This window comes from Artemia sp. Qi Xiang Cuo, chromosome 14 (assembly GCF_049724085.1).
Source record: "Artemia sp. Qi Xiang Cuo chromosome 14, ASM4972408v1, whole genome shotgun sequence".
NCBI lineage: Eukaryota > Metazoa > Arthropoda > Branchiopoda > Anostraca > Artemiidae > Artemia > Artemia sp. Qi Xiang Cuo.
The window spans coordinates 7,178,760-7,202,238 of NC_142807.1; positions in this window are offsets into that span (position 1 = coordinate 7,178,760).

Genomic DNA, 23,479 nt, shown 5'->3' on the forward strand with positions numbered 1-23,479 from the left:
TTCCCATTATAATTTTTTTCATATTCTGCGATACTATATGGGAATAGTGGGCAAACTGCGTAACTTGTAATTCCTTCTTCTGGGACTATAAGGGATCATTTCCTCCCCAAAGATAAATTATTGGACCTTTCTATTGTTTAAATCAAATTAATAATTCCAAATTTTTATCTGTTATTATATGGGTAAAAAGACGCATGGAACAATTGGTAGCTAACCTCCAATCTTTGGTTATACTTAAAGGTTACTAATATTTGTGATTCACGATCAAACAAGCCCTCTTCTAATTTTCTCGGTATGGTTTGCTACAATTGGGTATGAGGAACGAAACATATAAACCCGTATTTCTTCTGGTAAAAAGTACAAAACTCAAGATTTTAGATAGAAAAGAGGAGTTAAGAACTTCTAGACTTACGCTCTCTAATATGCTGAATATTAACGTGCTTTACATTTCGATGCTGTTTCCTCTTTTGTCAAAAATCAGGTGAATTTAATCAGATCCTTAGAGTTTGAGGAACAATTTTTGTTTTTTATTTTGATTGTTGTTGGACCGAATCGCTCGTTTCCTACATATCACTAACTCGAAAAAATTTTTTTTTAAACAAGTTATAATACCGAAAAGGCGGTAATTGACATATGAAACACAGAGATTACAGAAAATAATAAAATGAAAAAAAAAATAAAAAAAGGTGAGAACGCAAGGATTTTGTCAGCCAGTGGCAAGCCATGATAACGAAGAAACAAGCAAATATATCTACAAGGACCTCCCTCAAATCTTCCTCAGTGCTAAACAAAAAAGAAAGAAGAAAAAAAACAAAGAAAATTTAACCTTTCGAAGTTTACCCGACAACGACAAAACCGACGCTCAAAGTGACTATGGATTTGACAGTGGAAGAAGAAACAACCATCTTTTTTATAAAATAATCTCTTATTTAAAATATAGTATTTTTCGATTCAACGTTTCTTGTAATTGTTTTCTATATCGATGAATACTAGATAGGAATGACACAAAATGCTAAGTAAAAGCGGAGTTGAAGGTATAGAGTGAAATGATTTAAGAATAAAACAATAGCTCAAGAGGGAGCTATTTAGAGGATTAGAATCACCCCTTTCCAATGAATAAGGCCATGTAAATCTGTTTTAACAAGAGTCCAACTTGATATGAAACCAGTGATAAACAAAATTTCTTATTTGAACGAAAACCATCAAAAAATTTTAACTAGATGTTTTATACAATCTCCTTCCAAAAAATATAATTTATAAACAAAGGAAACAAATATATTTGCAAATAAAATGTCTACTTTTATTTTTGTACATTCTACACCTTAGAAGTAGGTATTTATAAATCCTAAATTGAAAAGACATCCTTTTTTTAAAAAGTGGTTTATCTCTCACTGCCATCTTTATTTCAAAGTTCTTATTCTACCACTGGATTCCAGCAGACCCATAATTATTCAATGAAAATGAACTTTTGCATTGGTGCCATGTTAGCTTATAGAACAAAAACCAGTTTTTTGCCATAGTGCCTATACATGTCACATTTCGATATAGTCCTTTTTGCTTTAGAATTGGCATGTCATCACCTTCGTAGTAGTTTAAGAAACAAAACAAGTCATGTGATGTCAGCTCTTAAACATGCCCCTTTTCGACAAGAATTCATTTTCATTTTTAAGCGGCCAGGCCGCATCAAACCGGTTTCAAACATGCCACAAAGCGGCTGATCCTGTTTTCGACCGACCCTTATTAGGACTAGTTTCTATAGGAATAATATTCAAAACATTGAGAAAACTATGGTTAGACTATAGGAAACAAAAGTCTCAAGGATTTCACTTAAATGTAGAACAAGAAAAAATTTAACTAAATTGATTCTTAGCAAAGTTATGGTTTCATTAAGAAAAAATAACTGTACTAAGAATTTTAAGTGTGGGAGGTTGTGAGAATGTGGGAAAGCCATCATAACTTGACTTAATTTTAAAAATAGAAAAGTATGACTTTTGAGTAATTATAAAGGTAACGAAGTATTAATTTTCTTTGTGTAAGGAAAACAAACAACATTACATTATAATAAGAATACCCTTGATCCATTTAGGGCCATAAAATGCAAATGCCAGACCACCGTTTTAAACCAGGGGTCAACGACAAGAAAATTACGCGATTTGTATCACATGACTAAACAGGGTTTTTAATAGAGAAAGCTGAAACTAATCTTTTGAATAAAGAACTATTATTAGGATTACATCAAAACTGGTCTCTGAACAATGAGAGAAAAGAAGAACAAAATAAGACAAAACTTAAAATAGGGATTCGGGGACGAAAGTCGGGTAGTCTTTTTGGATCAAACAAGGAGTAAGTGTTTTTACTTTGTTAATACGATAAACTACCACTGTCTGTCTGAATTCCCCTCGGAGATAAAAGTTTGAAGATAAAATTAAAACAAGAAGAAAACCTCTAAAGATTTCTGTCACTTGGAGATAACTTAAAAACGTATATAGGAGAAAATAAGAACTAGTGCCGAAATCTAACATTTTTGGTGATTTTTGGTTTATAGTTCGGTAGAATTTTCACTTAGACAAGGCTTGAGCCATCTGGACAAAATAGCATATTAAGGTTAGAATAAGCTAAATTAAATTTCTGCCCAGAAAATTCAGCTTTGAATAACTGAAGGTTTAAGGAGGAAAGGAATCTTAACCAAGAAGTCAACGTTAGACGAGCCCTTTAAGCTCCCCATTTCAGCATAGAGTTCCTTGGGACTTAGCTTGCCTTTATAAAGACCTTATATCCAAAAATTATAATCATCGGACACCAACATTACTTGCCCCCCCCCCCTTGTGCAATCTTCAGACGTTTATACGTCTGAGGAGGAACATCGTTCCCTTTTTAATCATTCTTTCATTTCGTTAAACCCGTACTGCATGTTTATACAAAGGTGGCCTTAATGTTTATACAGGTAGGTCAGGGAAAAAGGGAACAATTTTGTCGACTTAAGAATTTCCAAATCTTTATGTCCAGATATTTTGAATTAAGAGTTTTCCCTGCTAAAATTAAAGCTTACTAAAGGTCCAAGGAATAAACAGCCCTTTTCAAGAAATAATAAGAAGATATCTTAGTTTGAGTTAATGAAAATTGAATTAAAATCAAGTACGGTTATTCTTAGCTTAGCTCAACAATAGTTTGAACTAAAGGATTTTAATAACCCATAACTTAATCCTTGACTAGCTATTCAAGTGTAACTTTTTTAAGTAGAAACATTCGATAGCCTAGAATTAACTTAATCATTTTCTTTTCGGTAAACATTGGTGGATTGAACAAGTAGATCATTAGACCTTAGACCTAGAAGAGGCTTAAAAATATTCAACATAATCAGAATTAGAATATTTTTCTTTTTATCTTCTTTTGTAATAAAAATCAGTTGTCACTGAATTCTGAGTACCGATTTCTTACCCAAGCCTCAGTTTGTAACACGCTACCAAATATATTAGCCCTGTTAGTAGGGGCAACCTTACAACTGGTCGCAGCGGTACTCAGGTTCGGTACAACTGGTTGCAGCGGTACTAAGGTTCGGTACAACTGGTCGCAGCGGTACTCAAGGTCGGTGCAACTTTCATTTAAGTGGGGGAGGATTAATTAAATTGATAACATTTGGTAAAATTTAGTCCTCTGTTCCTCACAAGAAAGTGTGTGTTCAGTTTTTCAAACCTATCCAAGACAGAAAAGTTTGAAAAGTGTTCATTAAAGAAAATTTTAACCTAAAAGGGAAGCTCCGACAGCCTTTTATCTTCCTAAGATTCTTTCTTTCTTCTCCTTTTCTTTCTCTTTGCTACAAGTTTTAGTGTCCGTATCATCTGTAGCTTGCTTAAATCCTTTTTAACACTAGTGTCATAGTTTAATCATCTTCAAAAGAATAAGCATACTATTAGCCTTGAGGGTTAATTTAAATCGAGACATTGAGCTAATTCTTATGCAATTTATAAACTAACTCATTTTAGTAGTTTTAAACAATTTAAAGGTTCAAAACGTTTCCCACATTAAGAGTTTATAAGGATAGAACAATCCTGAGTTCAAATGAAAACAAAATCAAACAGTTATATATTGCACTACAAGACGCACAGTCTAGAATAAACTCTCTAGAAGGGCAATATAGAGATGCCACAGTCACAAGTAGGCTTCGAAACCTATTTTTTGGAGCAAGCGCCTCCCATCTCGTTACTGACATATCCCAATGAAATCCATTCATGGATTGCTACCCTTTAACAAATACAAAGGAGTTTAGGGAAAGATGAATTATTAGCGCTAACAAAGAAATTTGAATTGATTGATTTAATGTATAGGGACTCCTCAGACATGCCTTTGGGAGCAACGGTGGTTGACTAAGGAGACAAGACTTCCCCTGGAGAACAAAGAGATAACTCCAGAGTAGAATTTCAAAACATAGGAAATTATAAAAATAACCCAAAGAAATGTTTGAACTATGGACAGAAAGATATGTCAGGAACAACTAGGGATAATTATTCTAGGCATAAATTTAGTAAAAGAAAAAATGATCGCATAAAATGCTGGACTTGCGGGGGTCTAAATAGACAATCGGAATGTGAAAAACCTCGAACTTGTATCTGCTGTGGTGAAACCAGCTAGTGGGAACAGAAACAGGCTAGTGGGAACAGAAACAGGCTAGTGGGAACAGAAACAGGCTAGTGGGAACAGAAACAGGCCAGTGGGAACAGAAACAGGCTAGTGGGAACAGAAACAGGCTAGTTGGAACAGAAACAGGCTAGTGGGAACATAAACAGGCTAGTGGGAACAGAAACAGAAGTCACTAGCACGGACAAGACTAGGACTATGAAGGTCACTAGAACGGAAAGACTAGGACTATGAAACAGGAGTCACTAGCACGGGCAAGACTAGGCCTATGAAGGTCACTAGCACGGAAAGACTAGGACTATGAAACAGGAGTCACTAGCACGGATAATTGAGAGGAGTTTTGTTCTGAAGATGAATGAGTATCTAATCTCGTTTAAGAGGTATTTGTCAGCCGACAAATATGTATATAAAAAAAGAAGAAAAAAAGGGTCATTCAAGAAAGTTCATCACAAAAATTATTGTTATAGAGACCATATCTAGTGTTATCGGAATTATATAAAAACGTCTTTTTGTTACATCAGTTGAAAACTTATAAACGACGGTTAGTAAATATAAGACAACTTAAAAAGATAAACAAGGAAGTAACAAAAAGTTGAATTCAAGTAAAAAGGTTAGTAAAGAAAATAGAAACAGTAATCCTTTCTATTCTTCAAGCAGAAAATAAAAGCTTCCCATTCATTGTCACAGATCCGGCAGACATGCTTAGGACAATTTTCGAAATTGAAAATTCACTGCCAAAAGGTTATAGAACATCGGTTAATTATAGGCATTACGGCTTACTGGAACTTTATAAATCGACTAGCTACAATGTTGCCACACAACAATTGAAATTGTTGGTTATTTGTGATTTCTCCATATGAAATAAATAAGATGGGTTCAGAATGTTCGAAATGTTCAGCATTCCGTTCCCAGTATCAAACACTTCGTATTTCTTTCAAATAGAAAACGAGTTTAAATTTTTTGGGTTGAGTAAAGATCAAACGAGATATTTTTTAGAAGAAGACAATATAGAAAAAGGATGTAATTTAAAGAGTATACCACTATTGTGCAAACACCAATTTATTATTAGAAGCACACAAATGAACTCCTGCAGTTAAGCAAACTATATGGAAAATAATGCATTAATTAATAAAGAGTGCCAAACCAAAATTATAAAGGAAAACAAAATCTTAATCCAAAAAATTGGAAGGGAAAAGTATATAATCACATCTCCTTTCAAAGAAGAAATAAGAATACATTTAGAATGCAAAAGAGAGAAAAACTGTAAATTCACATATATAAAAGGCAGCTCAATAGTGAAATTGCCAGAAGAATGTTCTCTAACTGCAGAGATGTTAAAGATAAACAGTATGTATAGGAGACAGATTACAAAAGAAATGGCATCTTTAAACATATCGAAAATTAGCCTAAAAGGGAACCTCTCCATAGCTGGTATAGAAAACTAATGGAAGATTTAATTTCAATATATTTCCAGAACAACTCCAAGATGTAGATTGGCATAGCTGAGCTAAGAAAAATGCACATTTCCTTAAGGGACGAAAGAGGAAGGAAAACAGCTAGCTATTGGACGTTTTTTCTCAATACCTTTAATCTATTTCTATCTTTATTAGGAAAAGTCTCTATTGGAATAATATTCAAAACATTGAGAAAACTATAGTTAGACTATAGGAAACAAAAGTCTCAAGGATTTCACTTAAAGGTAGAACAAGAAGAAATTGAACTAAATTGATTCTTAGCAAAGTTATGGTTTCATTAAGAAAAAATAACTGTACTAAGAATTTCAAGTGTGGGAGGTTGTGAGAATGTGGGAAAGCTATCATAACCTGACTAAATTGTAAAAATAGTAAAGTATAACTTTTGAGTAATTATAAAGGTAACGAAGTATTAATTTTCTTTGTGTAAGGAAAACAAACAACATGCTTGTTTACAAAGACTGTAAGCCCACAGATTACCTTCATATATGACCTTTAAGTGAATAATGGTGGTAAAAAAATTCAAATTCTGAAATAGTTCCATAAAATGAGTGAACAAGAAAATTTGATTTTAAACAAGGGCTGCTTTATAGCCATGTAGATGTAAAACAAGCCAGTGTTCATGCTTGTTTACAAAGAATATAAGCCCAAATTAGGACAAACAGAGAGATATGGAAAATTCTGGTCCGCTCTTATGGTTACTCAATGACGAATCATCCTCAAGTTTAGTCTGATTATAAATCAGTAGAGTTTAGTCGAATATCAGATAGATTTTATATCAGATAAATACGATCTGATAGTAGAAATCAAATAGAGTGAAGCCAATAGCCCCTTATCCAATTAGTCGACAAATAGATTGTGCCTAGAAAGCTTATCATGCTAGAACAGAAACCTTATCACGGAAAAAATTACACAGGGCGTTAATAGGTGACACGTAACTTTTAAATATATAGTATATGTGTAATGCAAGTGATGTCAAAACGTCGGCGATCAGGGAGAAAGGCCCAAGGCGGGAAGCTCGTAGTCCACCGATGGTGACAAATAGTGTTTTTAGGTCCTGTGTTGCACATTTTGCCTACTAGGTAGCTACCTTAAGAAAAAACAACTATTGCCTTAATATATTAGTAGCCGTTGAAAGCGGGGTGGGGAATCATTGAGCTACATTGAAAAATATTTGAACATGGACCTTATCAAGGCTACTTGATTTTGATCTTCTAACTCAGAATATTAGAATTGACATGTATTGCGTAAAATCAAAATTTGTTTTTTTTTATGCAATTTTTTATGCTATTTCCTGCCTTTGACACTATTTAAGAAGTATGCTTACTTAATATTTTCTTTTGAGAATAATTAAAAATACATGAATGTATTTTTTTTGGTTCTTGTGTCATTTGTATTGCTGGGGTCGACTCCCCTCGCACACGTTAGGTCCCCTAGTGGATAAATATCCGCGTTATTTGCGCTTATTTAATTTTATCGGTTATTTGTAATGATGGCAAATATCAGACTTAACCTATTGCTTTTTTTATAAACAGATACCATTCAACACAATCAAAAAAGGTCGTCAAAAGTCTGTCCATTGTTCCTAAAAACTGCTTATTTGAAAATGTCAATTTTCTTTTTATGTTGTTCTATTTATTTAAGAACGAGAGAGGATGAGCATATGTAGGTTTTATTTTTGTAGCTAGACATAAGACATACCTTAGTACTTCAGTTTAATTAAATCTACGTTCAATGTTTTGTTACAACAAGCATCCTTGATTGCTATACTTCGCACACCTTAGACTAAATTAGTCTATGTTACTAAGGATTTGATTAAGTTTTAGATGTCTTATTTTTGTTAGTGCTATTTCTATGCCCTTTCAAAGGATAATAGAAAGGTTGGAACAGAAAATAAACAACGTTAGGAAGCTCGTGATCGACTGAGAACGACATGTGGTGTTGGACCACGTCTTGTGGGAAGCCTGGGGAGGAACTCAAGGCCCATGTTTGTTTTTTGTAATTTTTTTTGTGTGTAAACGACCGTAGGAAGGGATATTTCTCAATCCTTCAAGTGTAAGAAATTAGTATTTTTATGCCAATCCGGACCAGTCAAAGCAATGCTTAAAGGTTGAATAGAAACTTCAGTGAGCTAAGTTTTCGTTTTTGGATCTGAATGCTTTGAAAGAGAAACAGAGAGTTTACTCTCTTATAGCTCCGAGGCGAAAACAAAACTTTTTAATTTCACTATATTATATCTATGACGTATGCTGTTTTACAGCTCCGTGTTAAACATTACTTCCAAAGAGAAACAAAGGCATTAATGTCTTTAGCTCCTTGGCGAAAAATTTAATTTCATTTGTTTATAACTATGACGTATACAATAACGGAGTGATCTCCTTTTTATAGGTTATTGACAAAAATGTTCTTTGATTTCAATAGGTTAACTAAGAAAAATACTGTGTCTTCATTTTTGTGAAATATTTTTGCAAGTCTGTCACATTAATTTACCAATACTAACTCAGGTCTCTCCTCAGATTTTCTATGAAAAATCGACCCATGTCCTAACTAAGATGGATATTATCCAAAACAAGAAATTATCAGTACAGAAGCGTCTAATTAAATGAAATATTTTGTGTTAGTGCAGATTATAATTATTTTAGGCCAACACATAAAATAGGCCTACCAGTGTAATTATGTGCCGCAAGTTTGCTTATTCATGTGTTTCTTACTCGAGAAATATAATGTTAATTGTATTAAATTGTATAGCGATTAATAGCTACGCTTTAAAGTTATATCTCAACCAGTCATAGAGGTATATCACGACCAAAATAAAGCTCAAAAGTGATGCTTAAATTTTGAAATCATTTGATTGGTTGAAGTTTACGTAAGAAAACCGGGTATACATCAAATGGTAACTAAGTATGACTCATAAGGGTTACACAATAGAGTTTGGAGAATATGTATAGCCAGTCCCAATGTCTGGGTAATCAGTCAATATTAGGGGCAAAAAAAACAAAAAAACTTTTAAACAGAGGGATACGAAGAATCCGATCCGAACTTTATCTATAGTTGGCTATTGGTACGTTTTATATGTAGAATTTCACGGCGGATGTGGAATTATATCTCAATAATAATATGTAAAATTTTAAAACCATTTCAACAGTTAAGATATATGGATTGAAACCCTGTGTATGTCCAATGGCGACTAAGTAAAACCCACAAGGAATTCCCTATTAATGTGAAGGTGTTTTTTCGCTTTACAGATTCTAATAAAACTTTAATATCTTATTTATTTATTTAGTGCTGAAGGGTTTGCTCATACAATAGCCTTCTAAAAAGATATTGATGTCAGTTCTTCACTACGCTTATATTCTTTGCCAAGCATTAACTGGAATCTACGCGGGAAAGCTTGGAAATCCTACATCTAATGACCTTATTCGAAAGGTGAATATGAGGCACCAATGTTGAATTGTAATTACGGAAAATCCAAGAGAAGAACACGGGAAAACAAAGAAGAACACCTCTACATTTCAGCTGAGGTTAAACCCGGAGCCCCATGAGAACGTCTAAGCCAAGAAATAGGGAAGACATTAGAAAACGAGTGGGTAGAGAGGTCTCCACTCGTCCTTGTTATGTCTTGTTTCCCTATTGTAGTATCGTTTGCGTAAAACCGTGTGGTTATGACGCTGCACATGCGTTTCTTATACAGCACGGACGTGCGTGAACAATGCAGGCATGAAAAATGTTGTAAAATTAGACCTCAAACATAATAATGTAGGGTAAATTATGTTTATTTAATAAGTATTTAAGAATTATATAAGCCATTTATGTTTATTTAATAAGTATTGAAGAATTATATAAGCCCTTTATCGATGTTTCCGTTCTCAAAACAAATTTGAAGACATCTCTGTTTTAAATTTTTAGATTTTCGTTGAGAGGACTAATATTAGTGTATTTATTTAATTCTGTCTCATAGCTTAGAAATTAATGTGCCCAATCAACACGTGTCTTATTTGTACTATGAGTGTTTACTATAAAGAACGTGTGATTCTGCCTCGTTATTTTTATTACAGGAAGTAAATGGACACATTGGTTATTGAGCATTACAATGAGCTGCCCAGTACAGATACGACCCAGTAGCATCTATTTTCATCATATCTCAACCAACGAAGAGTACTCACCATAGACCCCAGGCAATTTTCATCCCAGCTTCGTCTACGAAAACAACAGTTACCTTCGATCGTCATTTCTTCCACCATGAACCATATTACGTATCAGGTAACACAATATTTGGAGTTTAATTCTGAGAACCCCATCGATCAGAGCAAGATAAACGATGTTTAACGATATTTAAAATTTAATGATATTTAAATACATTCAAATATATTTGAAGCTGAAGTAAAGACAATTTGAAGTTTAATTCTGAGAACCCCATCGATCAGAACAAGATAAACGATATTTAACGATATTTGAAGTTAAATGATATTTAAAGACATTCAAAGATAATTGAAGCTGAAGTTAAATACAATTTGAAGTTTAATTCTGAGAACCCCATCGATCAGAGCAAGATAAACGATATTTAACGATGTTTGAAATTAAATGATATTTGAAGACATTCTAAGATATTTGAAGCTGAAGTTAAAGACAATTTGAAGTTTAATTCTGGTAACTCCGTTGATCAAAACAAAAGTAACGATATTTAACGATATTTGAAATTAAATGATATTTAAAGACATTCAAAGATATTTTAAGCTGAAGTAAAGACAATTTGAAGTTTAATTCTGAGAACCCCATCGATCAGAACAAGAGAAACGATATTTAACGATATTTGAAGTTGAATGATATTTAAAGACATTCGAAGATAGTTGAAGTTAAAGTTAAAGACAATTTGAAGTTTAATTCTGAGAACCCCTTATAGCAGCACAAGAAAACCGATATTTAAAGATATTTGAAGTTAAATGATATTTAAAGACATTCGAAGATATTTGAAGTTAAAGTAAATACAATTTGAAGTTTAATTCTGAGAACCCCATCGAGCTCTACAAAATAAACGATATTTAACGATATTTGAAGTTAAATGATATTTGAAGATGTTTGAAGTTGAACTTAAAGACAATATATTAAAAGAGTCACTATAGTATGACGACAACCCGTTTCAAATCCAAACTTCAATTACCCCGTGATTAACCGAGGAATCACCATAAAGGCTAATCGACGCAAGCCATGAGCAAACAATTTTATAAAAGGCACAAATGAACAATTTTAACGCGAGAATACATTCTCTATGTGCCTCAAGATATCCTAAACATTCATATGCTGAGAAGAAATACGCCAACACCTGTAGTGGGAAGCATCATTTCCCAGTAGACTATTAGAAAAAAAACTTGTCGTGTAAAGACAACCAGGCTCGAACTGTTCCATGAAGAAACCATAACCTAAATGCTTCAAAATTTTTGACAAGACAAAAAGGGTGAAAGACAATAATTTACAACAGAAGGATTGAGTACAATAAAGACTCAAAGGTGATGATTATATCTGAATATAAATATTCTACTTCCTATTAACTTTGATAATTCAAGAATCGCAATAGTGAAAGTATTTTAAAATTACCAGTGAACATGGTAACCACAATATTGTGTGTTTTAAATCGTTTGTGTATGTAGTGTTTGATATCCAGATAGTTATGTGTAGCGTTGTCAAGCAATTCATTTAATGTAGCGTAGATAGAAAGTAGTGTACCATATAGACAAAAAAAGTGAATTAAAAAAAAACTAAGGTAAAGGTAGAATAGCCCCAACCTGGTTGGAAATGTAAAAGTAATCAGTGTTAGATAAAAAAAAATAAAAAAAAATCTTTAGTATAGTAGCTAGTCTAGAACCATGAATAATCTTAGTCCAGTAGATGAATTTTAGATAGGAATGTAGAATAAAATAAGAAAGGTAATAGGGAAAATTTCTAGCACTCCTGATTAAGCCATAACATATATATAAAATAATTATGTAGAAGAAATAGTAAATGACGAACATTTTAAAAAGATCAAAGGCGAGCAGTTACTAATGACGGGACGTCATTAATTGATGGGAAGGGTGATATGTACCATGAGTAAGATGCGATGTATTTAAAATACCAAAATAAAGTTCCTTTCTAAAGATAATTCCGATTTCTTATAATTAAGCTAAATCTAGTTGCAAAAATGAAAAGTCCTTAATCAGCAAAGAGAAAAAGTGCAGTCACTTTCGCAGGAAGTTGAAATGGCAAAAAAATCGTGTGAACGCCTGAATCGTCTGAAATAACTTAAAAAGATTATTGGACGAGGAGTCTCTTCCTTGGGCCACATGAGCCAATGGCAAGCCAGTCCTTAAAGCGCAGAACGAAAGAACTGTGTTTGATAGTGGGGTAGATGTGCTTTATAATATTATTCGTGAAACAGATTTGAGAGGATCCATTGAAATAGAAGTCTTAAACTCTTTCATCTCGGTCACCATTATTGTCATTGAAGTGACCTATTGCTGTGCATCTAAATATGTAAGTCAATAAATATAGTGCCCTTTTTATCTGTTTTATTTCATTTTCTATGTCTGAATCTAGTCTGATAATAGATAATTAGTTCGTACGTCTCCAAGGTAAACGTTCCTAGAGGAAATCGGATCGCCAGATAACACGAGAAAAAGAGGTCACGTTTACATAGCTGTGCATTTCATTTTTACCCAATAGTTGAGCGTGGCGCAGGCCTTGTTGGCCCAATCTCCAGCGCTATAAGCGGCGCTATTGGAGAATTTTCTATCGCTACAAATATCAATTTTTTCAATTGCTACAAAACTCGCTAAATTTAAAACACTAAGGACACAAAAAAATATTTTCTCTAAATTAGAAATGAAAACCCGTACACCCAATTTATCTTAATAAATTAGAAAAAAGAGAGAATTCAATTTCTACTGAAAAGGACCTCCATGTGAAGTTGTGCAGTTTTGGTAGTCATGGCTTAATTTTGAATGTTAAGTTGACTTTGGGAAACAATATATTTTTCATGACAACTTAAAAGGCCAAAATAGAGAGAATGTATAATTGAATATATTGGGTACCATATAGCCTTCAGAGAGAGGTCTGAAGGCTCCAATTAGGCCACTTCCAATATTATTTCTCACATCTTGGTCCATTGTGGCAATTAAAATTGTCATTTCAGAATTTTATTGTGAAGATCAGAGAAGCCGAAATAAAAAATACGTGTCAATAAAGTTATTGAGTCTTTGGCAACTCACTTATTTCGTATAGAATGATAACAATTGCCAAAATAACCAATTTTCGGCAACCAGTTAAACGTTTATTACGATCACTTAAATAAACACTTACAATGGGCTACTCGATTCTCTGGAAGAGCTAAAACTAATCCTTCTTCAACTTTAGAAGTAAATATATCTGAGAGCAAGAGAATCTGAGAATACGTGTCAATAAAGGTAGTGAGTCTTGGGCAACTCACTTATTTCGTATAGAATGATAACAATTGCCAAATTGACCAATTTTCGGCAACCAGTAAAACGTTTATTACGATCAGTTAAATAAACACTAACAATGGGCTACTCGATTCTCTGGAAGCGCTCAAACTAATCCTTCTTCAACTTTAGAAGTAAATATATCTGAGAGCAACGCCAGTTACTATGGGATTAAACATTCTAATTTTAATTCAAAGCCCAATTCTGCTGTTTCTCAGAGCGTTAATTTTTACATAGTGATGGCATCGTTTTCAGATTACAGGTTAAATAGGTGAAACTAACAGTTTCCAAGTAAATAAAACAAGATTTTTAAGGAGTAATTGAAGCTTTAGTAATTTTAAAGTTTTGACCTAATGGATAATTATGAATCAATAAAGTTTACAACAAATTGAAAATTCTTATCATTGGTAACAGTAGAATTCCCCCCCTTCTTACTGAGACGCTATATTTGTTTACGAAAATCTTCCTATATTTAATTTTCTTGGACTTGTATCAAAATTAAGTACATTGACCCTTTCTCTCCAAATGTCTGTATGTAACACTAGTTTACGCATAAAAGATTTCTGATCTTAAGAATTTTTCTAATTATTGCCCACCAGGAGTTGATTCTGAATAGCAAACAGTGTTGTTTGGAAAAAGTCCCAATAAAATCAGTAAGTTTCAAATAATGCCTTTAAATAAGAGGGACATTTCAATTCAAACAAATTATACTACTATTACTACTAACAACTCACTGCAGCACCAATTGTTGACATTGGCCGCACTGGCCCATCACTCCACTGGTTGCAGTCTCGTTTGTTTTTGTTTTTTTTCACTGAGATTTTTCTCTTTGTTGGTTTTTTACCGCAGCACCAAGCCGCCTGAGGCAAACACAGCTAAGCACGGTCCTCCTCCATCCCATTCTATTCGTAGCCTCCTTTTTTACACCCGCCCACGAAGTTCCCGTTTTTTTAAATCTTTCTTTATGACGTCCTCCCACTCCGGACGAGGACGACCTGCTTTCCGTTTAGCCCTAAACGGTTGACCGAAAAGAACAATCTTCGGAAATATGTCATCGTTCATCCGCACAATATGCCCTAGCCACCTCAACCTTTCTTTCATTACAGCCTTAGAGAGCGGTACTGAACCACATTTTTCGTATAGCCTATTATTTGAAATACGGTCAGTCAGCTGGGTAGCCAGAACAATCCTTAAGCAATTTATCTGGAAAATATCTAGCAAATCTTCATCCACTTTTCGGAGCGCACATGCTTCAGAGGCATATTTGACCACTGTCATCACTGTAGCTTTTAATATTCTAATCTTGGTTTGCAGACTTATCTTCCTATTATTCCAAACTTTTTTTAACTGTGAAAAAACACCCTGAGCCTTGGCTATTCTACTTTTAACATCTTCACTACTCCCACCATCTTTACTAATAATACTACCAAGGTAAGTGAAGCTGTCGACCTGACGAATTATAAGGGATTCTAAATAACGAGCAACTTGACTTAATCAAAGCAAACAAAAGGGCACCCTCAATTTTTCCCACATAGAAGACCTCTTGACACAAGATACACAACCATTGCGTAAAATTCAAAAGCCAATTTTAGACACAAATCTTTGAATCTTTTTGGTCTTGATGGAAAAAAGGCAATCTAGTGGCAATCCTTTCAAGTTGCTTAGAATGCTAATCTTGGCCAATTTCCACTGATCCCGTCTTAGACCGTTTACCAAACAAATCAAAACAGTCTTATTAAGTCCGTTTTTGGGAGGAAGGGACTTGCTCTTTTACTACTATTTTCAGCATAGGAGCCCTCTTACACCAGGAATTTATCAGCATAAGTTCATAACATATCCATAAGAAATTGTTGTCATAGGGGTTCCTCATCCAACGCCAAAAAAAATAGATTCTACTCTGAATTTCGTTTTGGGCAGCACCAGCACAATTATTATGAAAAAAAACAACAAGTCCTTCAGTTTTTCAAAATATCGGTTACCTTGGTCAAGGACAGCGAGTTAACGAAATCTTGATCATTTGTAGGCCCCCTCCTTTTCAAACAAATCTTATGGTCTGCTTAGGCAAGCAAACAAAATCAAAAATATCTAAATATTTCAAAGTAATTCAGAAAGTAAATTTTTAATTTTGGCTCTTTTCTAATATAATATTTGGACAAAGCAATGTTTTCAGTTCTTTTGTGCGGTTGGGTGTCTTGGTCCAAAGTAACATAATTCTGCACAATACCATAAACAAAGTCGTGCATCTTTGGTGTATCAATAAAAACCGGAGTAATTCAGTGAAGATTGTTTATAAAGAAGAAAAAGAAACACATGGGCCACAAATTTATTTTCGTCAATTGATCCATGATTCCCATTTCTTTAGCCTTTTAATCCATTTCATCTGTTTTTTTCTTTTTGTGGAACTAAATGAAACAAATGACAATAAATTATATCTTGCTTTCTTGCGTAAATTTTTGGTTCCTTAAAAATCCTGATTATTATGCATTTCAGTATTGGACAATGTAAACTTCTGTTTCTATTCAGATTATCAATTAAAGAGAAAATTTTTTGGGAAAATAGGGATTTGCCTTTTTCCGGCTCATGTGGTTCCACATTGGTCCTTGGATGAAAAGATTAGCTTCACTTGCAAAAATCGAAATTACCGGAAAACTATATAAACATCCAAAGTGTTAATTCAAGTATGAGACTTAGTCAACGTAGAACTACTTTGATTCTTCATCAAGCTTTCTTCTTTAAATAAAATCACTATGGTTCGAAAGGTCTTCTTCTAGTCTATAATCTCAGAGGCTTTTTCTAGAATAGGTTGTTAGATACTTTTTCTGGAATCGGTTGTTAGATGCTAATTCAGAGTCTACTTCAATGAAATTACTCTTTTGCATAAATCAAATTTAAATGGTGTCTCACCTGTATGCACTCCTTGTGCGTGTTCAAATAGTCTAGTCAAGGCAAGCACTTCCTACATAAATAGGCTTTTAAACAGTTTTGTACTTATATGAACTCATTTGAACTCATTCAAAACCTTTATGTAGACAATAATCTCTTATAACCATCACATTTATCCCAATCAAGCAAATACGTATCACTATTTTTCACAGGTTGAAATTGCTATTGAAACTAAACACATGAAAAAAATTGAAAAAAACATTCGATGTATTACTATTTGGTCGTGAGAATAATAACCAAACCCAATGAAGATACAGCTTGTGTTACAACAATCTTTCTAAGGTGCCGTATGCAGTTTTTGATGCCTGTGAAAATTGCTAACATCAGAAAAGTTTTTCTACAGACATCACCTATGAAAGGTCTCTCACCTATTTGCAGTCTTTGATGTGTATTCAAACTGCAAGCTTACAAAAAAACTTCTCACATACACACTACTTAATTGGTTACTCACCCGTAGGCCCTCTTTGGTGCTTGTTCAAACTTCCTGCTTGATAAAATGTTTGGTCACAAAAATCACACTTAAACGGTTTCTCACCCGTATGCTTTCTTTGATGGGTGTTCAAACTTCCTGTTTGAGAAAAAGTTTTGTCACAAATATCACACTTAAACGGTTTCTCACCCGTATGAATTCTTTGGTGCTTTTCAAAATTTGCTGGGTGAGAAAAGGTCTTGTCACCTTCATCACATTTAAACGGTTTCTCACCTGTGTGCTGTCTTCTGTGCCGGTTCAAATCTGATGTTTGAGAAAGGGTTTTATCACAAACATCACACATATAAAGTTTCTCACCCGTTTGTATTCTTTGGTGCTTTTTAAAATCTGATGCTTGAGAAAAGATTTTATCAGAGACATCACACTTAAACGGTTTTTCACCTTTGGTGCCTTTTCAAATGTGCTGCGTGAGGAAAGGTTTTAGCCCAAACTTCACACATAAACGGTTTCTCACCTGTATGCACTCTTTGGTGCAAGTTCAAATTTCCTGCTTCAGAAAAGGTTTTATCATAAACATCAAACTTAAACGGTTTCTCACCCGTTTGCATTGTTTGATGGTTGTTTAAATCTGCTACGCAAGAAAAGGTCTTGTCACATACCTCACATTTATGTATCTCTTTTTCTTTATGAGTTACTTGATATACTTCCAATTTTCCACAGTTTTTACTTTGAAGGCGACTTTTCAAACCTGTTTTCTGATTTTCCAAGCTTTTTCCTTCAGATTTTAATGCAAATACAATTGAGGTACCACCTGTAGATGGATTCTTTGAAGCAACTAGTGACGAATTTGTCTGTAAGTGAAGGCTAGACACATGTGGCTAAAAATGACCTAAAAATTTAAAACTTTACAGCTAAAAAAAAACACATAACACAAAAATCAAAACTTAAAAAACCGAAAACAATATCTTTCAAAATGTTTTGAAAGTCTACAGAGTTAAAAAAAAGTAAATCTTTTGAGAGGTTTTAAGAACTAATTTTATTTTGGATTTCTCTCCTCTCGCACATGGTGACACTTATATTGGCTTTTAACATTAGTTATTTTAATGAGAGGCAACGCTAGAGTTTTGCCTATAGTAAAGGCTGTCAGGCTTCAATGTTTTATTATTATTTTCCGCCCAGAGGCAATTCACAAGGAAGGGGTGGTAGTATAAGCTTCAAATGGGCTCATTCAACTGGAAATAGGAAGTTCTAGTGGCCTTTTTAAGAGTCGAAATTGATAGGAGGGCAAGACCCCCCCCCCATTCCGCCTTTATTTCCCAGATAAATCTGATAAAAATTTGAGATAGCTATTTTGTTTAAAATAGTTTTAAAAAAGATAACATAAACTCCGTGGTCGATACAAACCTCCAGAGCCCGGGAGCAGGCGTTGTAAGTTATTCCCTGGGCGCATATATGGTTCTTATGGAAGAGATACTCGTTTAAACGTCAGAGAGGCCTCATTTCATTAGAAATTGAAAATTCTACTTCACTTTTTAACACTCAAGAGAGATTGGATGACAAATACCCCTCCACGCCCTTTTTTCCATAAACCCATTCGATAAAGAGTTTTGAGACAGCCGTTTGTTGAAAATAGTTCAAAGGTCAGATAACAAAACTTATGGGACAACACAACCCCGAAGAACCCTGGGGAAAGTGTTTTAAGCTATGACCCGGGGGAATATGAGTTTTTATGGAAAGAATGTTCGTTTAAACTTCAGACAAGGCTCAATCAATTGGAAATTGGAGGTTCTAATGCCCTTTATAAGAGTCGAAAGTGATAGCAGGGCAACTTACCACCCATGCCTTTTTTCTCCAAATGCATCCGATAAAAATTTTGAAATAGCCATTTTGCCGAAAAATATATCGAACATCAGACAACAGTACCTCCAGGGTGGACACGGCCTCCAAAGGCCTTGGGGTAGGCGTTGTAAATTATACCCTGGGGGTATATATAGTTCTTATGGAAGGGATGCTCGTAGATACTTCAGAGGAGGCTTGTTTGACTGGAAAATGAAAGTTGTAGTTCAATTTTAAGAGTCAAGAGATAGTAGGGCAAATAGCCCCCCCCCCAACCTTTGTTCCCCAAACCCATCTGATAAAAATTTTGAGATAGCTTATTCGTTAAAAATAGTTCAAACATCAAATGATAAAATTCCAGTGTTGACCCAACCCCCCAGATCCAGGGGACAAGCTTTAAATTATGCCCCTGGAGCACATGAGGTTTTTATGTAAGGGGTGGCCATATAAAGTTCAGAAGTGGCTCATTTGATTGGATATTGAAAGTTCTAGTTACCTTTTAATGAGTCAAAAATGATGGGAGGGCGTCTACCCCCACCTCCACACACACACCTTCTTTTCCCCAAATGCATTGAATGAAAATATTGAGATAGCCAGTTTGTTTGAAATAGTCCAACTATCAGACCACAAAACTTCGGGGTCATTATAGCCCCCAAAGCATGGAAACGGGTTTTTACTGAAGCCCATTGAGCATATAAGGTTTTTATGGAAGAGGCTGTCTTCTAAACTAGGAATGGGATTCAAATTTTTTTAAATTGAGTTTTAGTTCCCATTTTAAGGGTCAAAAGTGATCTGATGGCAACGAGCCCCTCGCCCTCCCAAGCATCTTTTCCCTAAATGTGTCCAATCAAAATTGTTTATGGCCATTTTCTTCAGAATAGACCAAAGATCATATAACAAAAATCCAGGGATAACATATCAGTCCAGATCCCCGGGGCAAGTGTAGTAAATTGTGCTCCGGTGACATATAATATTTTTATGGAAGGGATGGTCGGACAAACTTCGGAGGGGGCTCATTCGATTGGGAATCAGAATTTCTCTTTTTGAAGAGTCAAAAGTGATCAGATGGAATCCAGCCCCCCCCCTAAAAAAAGACCCTCGATTACCGAAATCCATCCGATCAAAATTTTTAGATTGTCGTTTCGTTCCAAATAGTTTAAACATCAATTAGCAAAAACTCCTAGCTTTTTAAGAGTCATCAAAAGTGATTGGAAGGCATCTACCCCCCCCCCCTCTCCCCCACCCTTTATTTTCAAATGCATCCCATCAAAATTTTTAGATAACCATTTTGTTTTGTCCAATTGTCCAACGATCATACGACAAAAACCTCAGGGTGAACAAAGCCCAAAATAGAGCCCGAGGTATGGGTTGTAACTTATGCCCAGTGGTATCTAAGGTTTTTGTGTAACAATTGGTCGTACAGACTTCGGAGGGGAGTCAAATGATTATAAATTGAAAGTTCTAGTTCTCTTTTTAAGAGTCAAAAGTTATGCGATGGCGACTAACCTCCCCCCACCAACCTTAAGGCCATAAAGCTCCAATATTTTTTTTTACCCTAGAGGCACTTCATATGGATAAGACGTTCAAATAAGCTTTGGTGGGGGCTCATTCAATTGTAAATCGGAATTAATAACTACCCTTTTAATAGTCAAAAGGTATTGGAGGACATCCACCTTCTTTCCCCCTCCCATAAACACCCACCCTTTTTCCCCAAATGCATCCAATCAAAATTATGAGATACTTATTTTTTTCAAAACATTTTATAGATTAAATATAAAACCTGTGGGGTCGACACAACCCCCATGAACCTGGAGGCGTGTTGTAAGTTATGCCCCGGGAGTTTATAAGGTTTAATGTAAGGAATAGTCATATAAACTTCAGAAGTGGTTCATTTGTTTGGAAATTCAAAGTTCAAGTTACCTTTTTCAGATTCAAAATGATTGGAGGGCATCTACCCCCCTCCCCCCCTACTCACAAACACACCCTGTTTTCCCCAAATGGATTCAATCAAAAAAATTTAGATATCTATTTTCTAGAAATAGTCCAACGATCAGATAACAAATCTTTTGGGTCATCATAACCCCACCAGATGAATTATTTGGGTAATTTGTGGTATTGGTAGGTACGAAGCGTACGGTTCTCTGCCTCGTGGAGGTTAATGGCCTATTCTGATTTTGTTTTTGTGCATTATCTCTTGAAAAAAATGTGGAGGAAATCTCTCGTGATCGTCTTGGTGTTGATTTTCCTACGCTATTTATTTTTGACTTATTGTGGTTTGCCACAATCGTTTCGATTTCTACCATTCTTTCCACTTCTTGAACTGCCAAGTCCAATGTTTGAATGTTTTTAGATATTATCATTCGGTATAGTTTTGGGCTTAGCCCTTGTAAGTAAGCGTGTAGTACAACTTTATCATATAAACTACCAGATTCTTTTCCAAATTTTGCCTTTGTCGAGACCCTCACTTTATGTAGATATTCCCAGACATTTTGTGTTTGATCAAAATATATAGTCCCCTTTTTAATTTGTGTGTTGAACTAGTTTCAACGAATCGCTCTTGGAACGCTTATAGCAATTTTTCTATGCAGTTTATTGACAGGTTATTTTCTTCGCCTATAGTGTTTTCGATTTGTTTCAGAAAGGTCAAAGCTTGCCCTTTTAATCTCATGAGAAGCATGCCCACCAGTGTTTTTAAGTCCGTTTTGATTGTTTCTACAAATCGGTTTAATTGAATGCTAAATTTTTCTACATCTGAGTCTCCGTTGTATGGGTGTAAATATATGGAAATTTCCACTGTTTTGGCAATAAGTTTTTGCTTTAACAATTGTTCGCTTGGATCCAGCGACATATTGGCAAATTCTTCCAAAAGCTCTATGACAATATAAATTAGGTACTTTTAAGTTTTTCAGATACTTTTAAATTTGACACTTTCAAACATTACTTAGCTTATGAGGGGATGTCCTACTTTTTATCTCATATGCGAGAGGATCCCAGGGGTGCCCTATTTGTTTGTAGCTTAAAGGTTTTAGGCCTAAAAAATATGGCACTTTCTCTATGTATGTATAGTATCTCTCAGTAAATTGTAAATATTTCTTCTTATTTTTTAAAATTTTTAGTCCTTGTGCTTTTCTCCTTTAAATAGAGCCACGCCATATATATATATATATATATATATATATATATATATATATATATATATATATATATATATATATATATATATATATATATATATATATATATATATATATATATATATATATATATATATATATATATATATATATATATATATATATATATATATATATATATATATATATATATATATATATATATATATATATATATATATATATATATATATATATATATATATATATATATATATATATATATATATATATATATATATATGTATATATATATATATATATATATATATATATATATATATATATATATATATATATATATATATATATATATATATATATATATATATATATATATATATATATATATATATATATATATATATATATATATATATATATATATATATATATATATATATATATATATATATATATATATATATATATATATATATATATATATATAATATATATATATATATATATATATATATATATATATATATATATATATATATATATATATATACATATAAGCTTACCGCTGCTAGCAGCAGTTAGCTAGTAATCTAGTAAGAGATTACTATCTTACTATAGTAGAGATTACTATAGTAAGAGAGTAATCTAGTAAGATAATTTAGTAAGGAAAAATTAAAACTACTAGCAGCAAACGCAGCCGCAGTATCTCATTATTTTTTTCACCCGACGGCAACGCTGCAGTAAATGAGTGGAAAATTTTAAACAGAACTGGATAATGCATATGATATGCCTCGGCTTCCCAAGGTGTTCAACACAAAGGAGAACTCAAAACCCTTGATGATTATGATACACCTAGGCTAGTCTTATCTTTAAATGTATAACATTCAAAGGTGAAGTCTCAGTGTAAGTAATAAATAACCATTAATGGTTTTGTTTCAAGAACTAACTCAATAGGCCTATCCAGGATGCACAAAGTAGTTTAGGTTTAAAATGGTAGGTGTACTAGTTAAATTGTTTCTGGGCTCTTTAACCTCACCTACATTTAAAACTTCCTGAAAAGGCAAGTATTTGGCTGTCTAGGGTAGGCTATTCTACTGTTTTAGATGGCACTATAATTTAGCTAAGATGAAAGCGAAAATGTCATTTGATGCCTTTGTTTGTGCTCTTTTTTAATTCAATAATTACATTACCTTAAATTACCTTAAATCGCACTTGCTAGCGATAGGACGAAACCTGTGTCCGCCAGCTTCAGTGATGATAGTTAATCATCATCTGTGGCGTCCCAAATGGTGCACCACGGCTTGTTGAGCCACTCCCTATCCACTGATGACTTGAACGCATCCACGCTGGTAGAGGTTACTGTTTTTTCACTAAGGGAGTTCCACAAGCTGACAACTCTGTTTGAGAAGAACTTGTTCCTTAGTCTGGTGTTGGCTCGTTTTCGGAAAAGCTTTTGAGAATGACCATGAGTTCTGTTTGAATTGTCCGGTTGGAAAAGGCCAGGAATGGTATCCTCAGCATTTAGAAGCTTGTATGCTGTTATCACATCTCCTC